A 9,282-nucleotide genomic window follows, 5' to 3' on the forward strand; every position below is an offset into this window, starting at 1 on the left:
AAACTAGAAGAGGAAATGAAAAAGCCATTTTAACATATACAATAGTTAAGTCATTAAACAATGTAATACTTGTAGAAGAGTCAATTATATTCCACAACATTTTCTTTGACCAAGAATTCTACCACATAAGCACATAATCTTAAGGTTGAAAGGAACACTAAAGACATTCCAATGAATTGGTCTTTACACAAGATTATAATCAAGTGAATGAAGAGAATCTATTAAAAATTTCAACAATTTATGTAGTAACTAAATAACCTGGAAGCATATCCTGGTTAGGATTTAGGATTAAACTATGTTAGAATGGAGATTTTGTTGCTGTTGTTTTTACCACATTCCCAACACCCTAAACAGTGCCTGACACAAACTGGCTACTCAAATATTTGATGAGTAATTGGGCCAGTCTCCAAACTCAGATCCTAAACCACTGAAGTCGTATTTGTAGTCAAAATTAACAAAAATTGCACAATGCTATGGGCCCTAAGTCTATTAGTATAGCATAATATTCTAATATAAAAAGTCCAGATTTGTCCAAGACCAACAGTTTGCTGGTTAACACAAATTAGGCAAGCCTGAAGGCTCAATGGAAGTATTTCCAGGAGGGTCCAAGTAGGCAGTACTCTGGAGCTCCCTCCCCAAGCCCTACTCAGTAAAGATAATTCTGTTTTCATTCATTTTTATCTTCTGATATTTCAAATATTTATTCTTTGAAAAAAGTTTCACTGCATAAAATATCTGAAAACCAATGACCTAAAATATTTCCAAACAGAATTACTGCCTACCCTATTATTTAATCGACACTTTCCTCTAACAACATGTTATGTCCCACGCCTTGGTATGAAAGTTATTCTAAACTCTTTCTAGACCATTTCCTCACTCCGGTGAAAACAGAAGAACCAAAGGTCACCTGATTTATATCAACCTATGTAAACAATCCATTAAGTATTTACTGTGGTTACCACTATCTGCTCAGCTTTATGTCAGAAGTTTTGAGGGTACAAAGGTATATGCAGGAAAAGTCCACTAAGCTGGCACTATGAAAATGCTCACCTCCCTTCCAGAGTCTGAGTCTTCTCGCTTTGGAGAAAACAGAGAAGTGAAGGGAAGGGCATGATTTCACATTCAAAATTATAATGCTATACCAGAGGGAAATCATTATTTTCATGATACAAACTACATTAAATAAGGCTTAACAATTTTCTCCGTGATGGGAACATTAAGAGGCTGAATAAGAATCTCAGGAAGATGTATAGACTAAAAAGAAGGTATATATTGGGGTGGGGGGAGGCTTAAAAGTACCTCCTCCACTATTTTTAAAGAAACTTTACAGCACCATAACTGAGAAGACAAAGACAATGTGCTATACCATGGAATTGGTAAGTGCAATAGGAATTCAAAAAAATGAAAGATCAGTGCAAGTTGGAATAGATCAGGGTTTGGAAAACTTTTTCTGCACAAGGCCAAACAGTAAATATTTTAGGCTTTGCGTCCATACGGTGTCTGTTAGAACAATCCAACTCTGTGGTCATAGCGCAAAAACAGCCATTGACCATACTTCAATGAATGACCATGGTTGTGTCTGAGAACTAAAATTTGAATTTCATATAACTTTAACATATCACACATATTATTCTTTTAACTGTTTTCTTAACCATTTCTAAATGTAAAAAGCCATTATACAGAAGCAAAAGACCAGATCTGGTCCAAAGGTCATAACTTGGAAACTCCTGGAATAGATTAAGTTTCAGAGTAGAGAAAGGACTGGAGGCAACTCTGAAAAATAGACTGGATTTGAATTTTAAAAAGAAGTAATTCTAGGTGTGTGATTAGGGTGGAATGGTTGAGCATAGCTCTCATGATGAAAAGTAGACTTATTTCTTATTTCACTTATTTCTGAAGATAAAAGGTACAACAATAAGAAGGTCTTCAAGGGCAAGCAGGAGTTAAACCTTGTAATAAGCAATAAGAAGCCATTATAAACTAGCAGTGGAATACAAAATTAGATTTGCTGAGGCACAAAGCCCAAGAGATGGACAAATACTGGAGACTTGAAACACCTGAACTATCACAGAAATGAAAAGAGCAATCCAAGAAAAAAGAATTTGGTGACTGGCTGCTAATGATAATAAAGACAAATGAGTCAATGTTTCTTAATGAAAAACTCAGTTTCAGCAACAGACGGTAGTATCACTTGAGTTTCAGGTGACAGTATTCCTGAAGAAAAATCAAAATAAAGAAATGAAATAAGGCAACATCAAGATTAGCAACATAAATTTGAAGATCATAACCTTAAGAAAATTATGTAAGAGATCATTTACTACTCTTATAAAAAACATCTAAGTAATTACTTAGTCAACAAAGAAGAGTAGCAAATCTGGATTTTTCAAAGCTCAGATCATATAGGAATGTTAATTTTCCACTAGTTCTATAAACCGTCAACCAAAATAAAAATAAGTAAATAAAAAGAGCTATTATTTGGCTTTGAAAAGTTAAGTATGGAAAGAAACAAAATTTTGGATCAGGAAGAACACATGATAAATGGGAAGAGAACTAACAAACTATCAGAACCAACGTACAACTTCTTTCAAGGCTGCTGGTAATGCCAAATACAGCAAAGAGGATAAATAGTAACACAAAAATTGTTTCTTTCCCCATCACTCCTTCTATTAACCTTCTATCTAACCTATTAACTTTTCCCCACATCTTTCAGTTTTTCTCAAAAGGTACAAACTGATGCTCTTACATTTTTACCTTATATTTTCCTCTCACCTGCCAACCTATCCTCACTTCCCTGTGCTTTTGGTCTACAAGGTCATTAACTTATCTAGTTGTTTTTTCCTTACTTATTCCAATCCTCTTCAATTTCCAAATCTTATCTTTTTTATCTAATTCCTTTACACTGATTTTTAAATCAGTATGTCCTGCCTTCTATATGGCTCCTTCTACTCTATGTTGAGCTGGCATCTAACCATTGCTAAATTGTCCAGCTCTCTTTCCACCAAAGCTATAAGCTCTTTTAAGGGAGTAATATTTTATATTTCCTTGTATCACTTACAGTGCCATAGCTGCTCAAAAAATTATTGTTCAGGAATAAAATATGCTAAATCTAATATGAAGCTAGAAAAATGAAAATTCACTTTTACCATTAACTCTTCATGATGAAAGCTGTAGAATCTAACCAAGAGACACATACGGGTCATATTTTAACCCTAAAATTATAAGTTATTCATAACTCTTATTCCCAAGTAATAGTTCTAAGGAGTCCAACACAAAGACATGACCAAACATTAATAATCTATTTTTACTGCAAATCTAAGTATTGTGGACAGGCAACCTCCAAAATACAGGGGGAAAAAAAAAAAATCAACCTTGCTTACCATCTCAAACTTCTATTTGCAGTTAATATATCCAAATTCAAATGATTAATTCTTCTGTAAACGATTCCCAAAGAGACCCCGATAGAAATAGTTGTTCTCTTTTCTGCATCTCTTAGTACTTGTACGTATTTACTCCTTTATAGTTACTACCTTGTCAACTAAAGCTCAAGCTACACAATCTCTAATTTATCTTGGTATCCTCAAGGCCAGGCGCACAGCAAATGCTAAATAAAGATAATATGAATTAATGAATAACAAATCAAAGGCCTTCTTTTACACATAGATTTCTTTTTTCAAAGGAATTTTCATATTTAAGTACGATAGATTTACCAAAAATAGAAGTGACAGTGGTTTGGGAGGGTGGGTTGTCAAAGGAGGTCTCATGCCATCCAGGAAAAATCCGTAAGGGGTTCAAGTAACCAGAGTTTTAAAACCAATTGAGTTAAAGTTCATACTTAATATTTTTAGCACTGAACTTTTTAAATTTCTAATATGGTTTTTCCTGGTTTGATAAAATGATTAACTACAACCTGCATTTAAACAAATAGAAGCTTGCTTACTCAAGTCACCATATGATGAATGACTTTATCAAGGTTTCTTCACCATTCTTAGAAAACCAAATTTTCTTAGTGTACTTTAAATGTATTGTACAAACATTTTTTAGAAACATCGATACTACTAAAGCAGAGCACCTGAGTCAATTATATTCTCTGCATACCTTCTTGTGTGCGAAGAAAAAAATCATGGGTCTTACAGCTCTAATACTTTTTAAAATTTCTAAGGAACCTGAAGTTGCAACAAATGAAACTTACTCTGTAGCTATCAAGAAAATTTGTATTATGCCATTTCATACTTAAGTGAGGAATACTAAAGGCAACACTTAACTGAAGTCCTGCTAATGTTGAAAAAGCTTAGTAGTCTTCCTGAGACATAACGTTTCCTTCAGTATTAAAAAAATGAGTTAAAAACTATTATTCTAAGCTGTACATCTTCCAAAAAAGGTATGCAAACACAGTATTTTATTCCTCAAAAAAAAAAATCTTAATTTTCAAGGTCAAAATAATTTATTTTCTCCAAAAGGGTTAAGTGTACTAACTCTGCTTTACAACAGGAAAAAAAAAAAAAAAGTGTGGGGCTTAAAACATTTTACAGATGTGACAGAATTAAGATATTAATTTTGGAATACATTTTTTAAATTGCTAAAGTGGGGCACCTGGGTGGCTCAGTCGGCTGAGCATCCGACTCCTGATTTCGGCTCAGGTCACGACCCAGGGTCGTGGCATGGAGTCCCAAGTCTGGCTTTGAGCTTAGTGTGAAGCCTGCTTATGACTCTCTCTCTCCCTCTGCCCCTCTCCTCCGCTTGCACACTCTCCTTAAAAACAAAACAAAACCAAAAAAAACCCCTAATTTAAATGAGAGTGGGGTACTAAAAAATGACAAACATATCAGAATTCTGCAACAATTCTTTCTTATAGCAAAGTATAACTGATCCATTCCCCAATGCTCTTATAACTAACATATACAAAGAATGGTAAAATAATATATGCTAAGGTGGATTAAAAAAATGTAGCCTACACATGACAACCAAATCAATTGTCATCTAGTCATCTGTGTCCTTCTGACTAAAGACTGCTTTAAGTCAGTCAGATCAATAGTGCTATTTCTTGAAAGTTAAATACATAGGTATACGCAGATTTTCAATCATGTACATTTAGTCTCATAAAGTGCTCCAAGGCCTGTGCAAGTTTTTTGGTGATCCACACTTAACACTCTCTTCCTCTGCTCTACTACACATATGGGAAATGTGGGTCAATTTGAAAGAGCCAAAAATGAGAAAGCAATTTAAAATGAAAATAAAACCTTAATTTGGCAACTGTCTAGTAGATTACCTATATGGTATGTATATCTAAAAATACTCATTAAGAATACAGTTTTATCATAGTGAAGTCAAGTGAAATTGACAGTAAAACATCTCCAAAACACATTTTACTAATATATCTTAACCAAATATTTTTCCAAATGTTGCATCTGGATCAAATTTTTGTGAAAAGAACCATTTTAAACGAAGATTTTGAGAAATATTTCCAGAAGTGAATACAAATGAATTCAATGCAAATAACTCCTCCGCCCGCCCCCCCCCCCCCATATACTTTCAAACTGAGTACTGATTTTGGGTGTTTTAGGTGAAGCCGGCAAACCCCTCCCACACACACACACACACACACACACACACACACACACACACACCTGTAGAAGGCAGCATAAGCAAATACCAGTAAATACAACGACGTATTCCACCGTTTTACAAATGAGTAGTTTTAAAAAATGACATCGTTTCCTATCTATCACAAAGAAAAAGGCAAATTATATTTAGGAATTTAAACTTAAAAACGGGCGTACGTAGGTCTATTTTGGTCGAGACTTAAAACACTTAAAATTCCCATTTATTAAGCATGAGCCAAAACTGGATTTCTATCGTATGGCAAAAGTATAAGCGTCTCCCTACAACTTTGTCGGAATTTTACCAAACGTCCCAATAGTTTGCCTTTACTTCCGAGCACCTTTCGGCGTCAGCTACACCCACAGCCTCCACCTCACTTGCATTTCTAATAACGCTGAAGAGGGAGGGTGTGAGGGAGTGAGTATTTATGTGTGGATAAGTGCGCGCGCGCTCCCGCGCGGTTCCCCACCCCCACCCCGATACTTTTCTTTAGTGGAAACAGAGGAAGAATCTAAAGGTTATTCTAGCAAGCACTCAGTATCAAAGCCTCAAGCCGGACGCAGTCAACCCAGAAGACTCCCGTGTTTTGGTTGCGCAGTGCAACTTCTCACACCCTTGCCCGAGCTTTCGCAGCAGATGGGAAATTGGTGAACAGAACCCAGGGAGGAGTGGGGGAGATCGGGGAAAAGTGAAAGGGCCGATCCCCCTGAAAAGCGCTTAAGTTTGCAATGAAGATTGTGTTTCCGTGAATATGCGCCCACCCCCCGCTCCCCCTTCCAGGTGGAACTCGTTAACAGCAGCAACCCAGCCAACAGACACCGCCACCTTCCCTCCCCACGTACCATCGGAGAGCAGGGCAAGTGAGGGCGGCGGGCGAGAGCGGACGCCTGGCGGGGCCGGCGCGATCCCCGGCCACAACCAGGCCTCCAGCGACCCCGGCCGCGTCACCTGTGGAGAAAGCGCCCCCCTCCCCCGGCCTCTCTGCCCTTCACGCCGACCGTATCCCCCCCCCTCCCCGCGGCAACCGCTCCCCGCTCGGCCTGCGAGGACCGAGCGCGGCGCCAGGCTCCCCTCCGTGGCTGCGGGGCCCCAGCGCCTTGAACTGGTTACAACCGGCGGCGGCGACCGAGCGGGGCAGCCGGTGGCGGGAGGGTCCCGGTCGGGGAGGGGGCGAGCGGGCAGGCCCGGAGGGGCTGAGATGGCAAGGTCCTACCTAACACCGTGGGTCTCCTCCGTCTCCTCCTCAACGGCAGCGGCCCCGGCGGTGGCGGCGGCAGCGACATTCCTGGGGAGCGCTCCCGCCGCCGCCGCCTCCTCCTCCACTCTCTGCTCGCCTCTCTTCCCCGGCGCGCTCACCCAGCGCCGCGTCCCCTCAGCCACCTCCCCCCGCCCTCCCCAACACACACGCCCCGAAACCTTAAGCCCTACAGCTCCCGCTGCCGGGTAACCCACCCTCCCTCCCTCCCTCCCGCCACCAGCGGCGGCCCCGTCCCTCCCCCCTTCCCCAGTGCCCGCCGCCGCGCCGGGCTCAGTAATGGCGGCCACTCGGGCTCCCTCGCGCTGACGGATCTCTCTCCCTCTCTCCCGAACTTTACCTCAGCATCTCTCCCGGCGCGCACCGCCGGAACGCACGCGCGCGCGCGCAGCCACACACCCGGCCGGGGGCGGAGCGGCGGCGCAGCCTCGACGGGGCGCGCGCGCGCGCGTACCCGCACCGCCCTCCCCACAATTCCCCGCCCCCGCCGCCCTCACCTCGCGGCGCCTCCCGCGCCGCGCGCCCGGCTGGGCCCCGCCCCTGCCCTCGTCTCCGGGGAGCCTGGGAAGGCGCGAGCGCTTGGGCCGGAGGGAGGGGAGCAAGCGCGGGGCCGCGTCCTCGCTCGCGTCCGGGCTCCTCGATTGGCTTCTGCCCCTCCCCCTTCTTCCTCCGCCTCTCCCACCCATTGGTTCCCTCTCCTACTCCATTCCTTCTCACCTTTTCCCTTTTACCCATTGGCGTGGGTATTTTTCCTCCGCTTTCCCCTTTCTCCGTATTCTCCTCCTCCGTCCCATCCTCCACACTTTAGAAGCTGCAGACCATGCAGCCCTGAGCGCGGTAGTCTCCGAACCTTCCCTGCGTTCTCCCTTTCCTTCTGTTCCGGTTTCTGGCTGAAACTGAGAGCAAACCACAGTACTGCAAAAGAACCTGATACCGTGTTAGCCGTTGCAAAACATCGCACGGGCACTGAAAGATTTTCGGTAAATTCCCCTACGGTCTCAGAGCATTAAAGAATTGAAGAGAGGAAAATATGCGCCCTAACACGTTGGCGGGGACCTGCTCGCATGGATACTTCTGCATGTGCAGCCAGTTTCCTGTCTTGGGATCGCTCGCTTACTACAGACATCACCCGCCCGGGACCTGGTGCCATACTCACCCAGAAGGCAGAACTCCATGGGAGCAAGAATCCCATTCTCCATCGACATGGCAGAGACGCACAGGCCCGTAGTTTATTCCATTCTTAATGGAAGTTGAGCGAGATACCAAGATTTAGGGGTTTAAGGTGGCCCCAAAGACGCCAGCTCCACACCACTACCAGCCTAATCTTAGGAAACATCGGCCACCAGGCTTCTATTATACAGCCTTAAGTATATTCAATATTTTTTTAAGCTTACAGAAATTTTACAAGTTTGGGGGTGCCCTGGGCTTTCTATGTATTTCTCTTCCGGGCATTGGTACTGAAAGGTGGAGAAAGGACGGACAGTAGAAAAATGCCTTTCCTTTTACCATTGAAGAAACTGAAGTCCTGCGACTTTCCCAAGGTCATCAGAATCTTAGAGATCTGAAAATAGTTGCCAGCAGATAAAAAATGAGCAAAAACATGAATCTACCCCAATTTGTTAAGTCTAAAAGAAGTAATTTGGGGGAGAATTTCTCTTGGGGGAAGGTTTGTTTTCTACGCTGAAAACAGTTAATCATCAGTAAAGTTAACATTTAAAAAGTCTTTTAAATTCAAGTTACTCTTTATTTCTTACATACGGTACTGGAGGTAGCCAAGGTTGCTTTTTTGTGTTAAAATGATGCAGCTGCTGCCAACCAGAAGTACATTTATGGTCTGTTACTAAACTAGAAAAACAAAAGTGCCTTTTTGTAAAAATTACAAAATTTGTCAGTAAATCTATTCCAGTATTCCAGCACAAGTTTGTTCACAACCTTGCCCCTCTACTCTGCATTATTTCTCAAAGGTAAACCTAATAGACAAAGCAGAAGAGAGGTGTTTAATTCCTCTGTCTCTTACTCCCTAACTGTAAAAAGGCATCACTAAAATTCCTTACTGTAGCCACTTTCTTGCGTTTGAATGCTGCCAAAGATGTTAAGTAGTTAAGGACTGTAGGTACTTATTTTCTATCAAACCATACACAGGGAAGGATGCAAAAGAAAACTTACAATTAAAGTAAATATAGAGGGGAGGAAAGGAGAAAAAGAGAAGAGGAATAAATTGGGGGAAGGGAGTGGAACCATCAAAGTGAGGTACTGATGCCCTAAAGTATCCATACCACTTGTACAGGTAGGAGAGTTCATGCATTTAAATGCATTTCATGACCTTTGTACTAAGAGTCCTTAAAAATACAGTAAGCTGACTCAGAGTCACAACTTTGACTCTGAAATGTTAAGTGTTATAAGGTGTCCACCTGAAAGATACTTAAAAA

General features: G+C 41.8%; 1 protein-coding gene across 5 annotated transcripts in view; it reads right to left on the reverse strand.

Annotated features, from left to right (window-relative positions):
• Positions 1 to 7,317, reverse strand: part of ARHGAP5 (Rho GTPase activating protein 5) — an 81,618-nt gene extending 74,301 nt beyond the window's left edge. For 4 of the 5 annotated variants that reach the window (XR_015252449.1, XR_015252450.1, XM_086709970.1 and 1 more), the window contains exon 1: positions 6,812 to 6,950. The gene's annotated coding sequence lies outside the window, so the exon portion shown is untranslated. Of the gene's footprint in view, positions 1 to 6,811; positions 6,951 to 7,193 lie in introns of those variants that run through there. The other variant, XM_086709968.1, reaches the window with a different exon arrangement.
• Positions 7,318 to 9,282: the final 1,965 nt, after the last annotated feature.

Source organism: Puma concolor, chromosome B3 (genome assembly GCF_028749965.1).
Source record: "Puma concolor isolate L17-30 chromosome B3, mPumCon1.1.hap2, whole genome shotgun sequence".
In the NCBI taxonomy this organism is placed as follows: domain Eukaryota; kingdom Metazoa; phylum Chordata; class Mammalia; order Carnivora; family Felidae; genus Puma; species Puma concolor.